Genomic DNA, 1,351 nt, shown 5'->3' with positions numbered 1-1,351 from the left:
TTACACACCTTCAATCACTAGTTACACTTGGTGAGAGATAAGGAAATGTAAACATGAAAACACTTAATCATTTTCCTAATACTTACAGATCACTAAATAATGAAGAACCAAAAAAGCAGAGATGGTCAGCCAGACGGCAGAAGGGATCATCAAATACAGCGCAGCAGCGAGGAACGGCAAGAGCGCAGCAGAGAGGAACGGAGAGAGCGCAGCAGAGAGGAACGGCGAGTGCGCAGCAGACATGAACACCCAGGCCGTGGCAGAGTACACGCAAGTTTCCCTGTAAGTATAAAGACCTGAAAGCTTATTATGATCGTTTCTATAGTAGCTTAGCAATTATCTTTATACTTCCAGATAACTTCAGCAAGCACCACCAACCAGACCGCAGCAGAGACGGTGAGGAATGCAGCAGCGAACACGGTCGGACAGGCCGCAGCGGAAACAGTTGGACAGGCAGCGGAGATGGTCGAACAGACCGCAGCAGAGACGGCCAGCCAACCTTTATTTTCCCTGTAAGTATAAAGGCCTGAAAGCTTATTATGATCCTTTGTATAGTAGCTTAACAAGTGTCTTTATACTTGCAGATCACTTCAGGAAGCACCGCAGCTGCCAACGCAGCAGCCACAAACCATTATGTCTTCTCCTGAAAGCTCCCCCTCACATCATCAGCGAGCTGAGGTAAAAAAAATTTTTTTTTTTAATTTAAACTAATTTTTTTTTTTGGGTTAAAAACACTATCCTATTATGTTTTAACAGGAAGCTGATTCAGAGGAGCTTCCAGGAGGAGACGTGCAGGGTGGAGAGACGCAAGGAGGGGGTGCGCAGAGTGTAAGTTTAGCACATACACAGATACATAATGCTACACACAACACAAACATTCATCACAGTGCACACACCATAACTACGCATCCATCGAAACAAAATTTTTTTTTTTCTTTCCCACAGTCTTCAGAATCCGGTGCCCGTACTAGAGTGACTCCCAGGACATCCCAGGGTCGTCAAGGTGATGCATCTGGTGGTCGGCAAACAGTAAGTAACCCTATTTGGATAATTGTTTAAATGAACATCATGTGTTTGAATAGAATGTAATTTTTTTGTTTTTTCTTTTGTTTTTTATCTTCACAGGTTTCACAGCGTGCTCCCCGCAGACATCTGGAGGAGGGTGTGGTCATCGATACTGATGACCTCATCCGTGAGGTGGAAAACCGGGAGCCGCTGTGGAACATGGCAAACGGTCTACACGCCGACCAACCAACCACCCGACGGCTCTGGGATGAGGTGTGTTCCGAGGTTATTGACAACTGGGAGGAACTCAATGCGAGGGCCAGGGATTTTGTGCGTAAGTATTACA

General features: G+C 45.7%; 1 long non-coding RNA gene across 1 annotated transcript; it reads left to right on the top strand.

Moving 5' to 3' along the window:
- Positions 1–223: 223 nt before the first annotated feature.
- Positions 224–1,086, top strand: LOC141094628 (uncharacterized). Its single transcript, XR_012233135.1, has 3 exons — positions 224–282; positions 355–678; positions 757–1,086. It is a non-coding gene; the product is annotated as an uncharacterized lncRNA (long non-coding RNA).
- Positions 1,087–1,351: the final 265 nt, after the last annotated feature.

This window comes from Dendrobates tinctorius, unplaced genomic scaffold (assembly GCF_039654945.1).
Source record: "Dendrobates tinctorius isolate UK_male_01 unplaced genomic scaffold, ASM3965494v1 ptg000064l, whole genome shotgun sequence".
In the NCBI taxonomy this organism is placed as follows: domain Eukaryota; kingdom Metazoa; phylum Chordata; class Amphibia; order Anura; family Dendrobatidae; genus Dendrobates; species Dendrobates tinctorius.
Note: the sequence above shows the minus strand (reverse complement) of the source record. Positions and strands in the feature narration are given on the sequence as shown.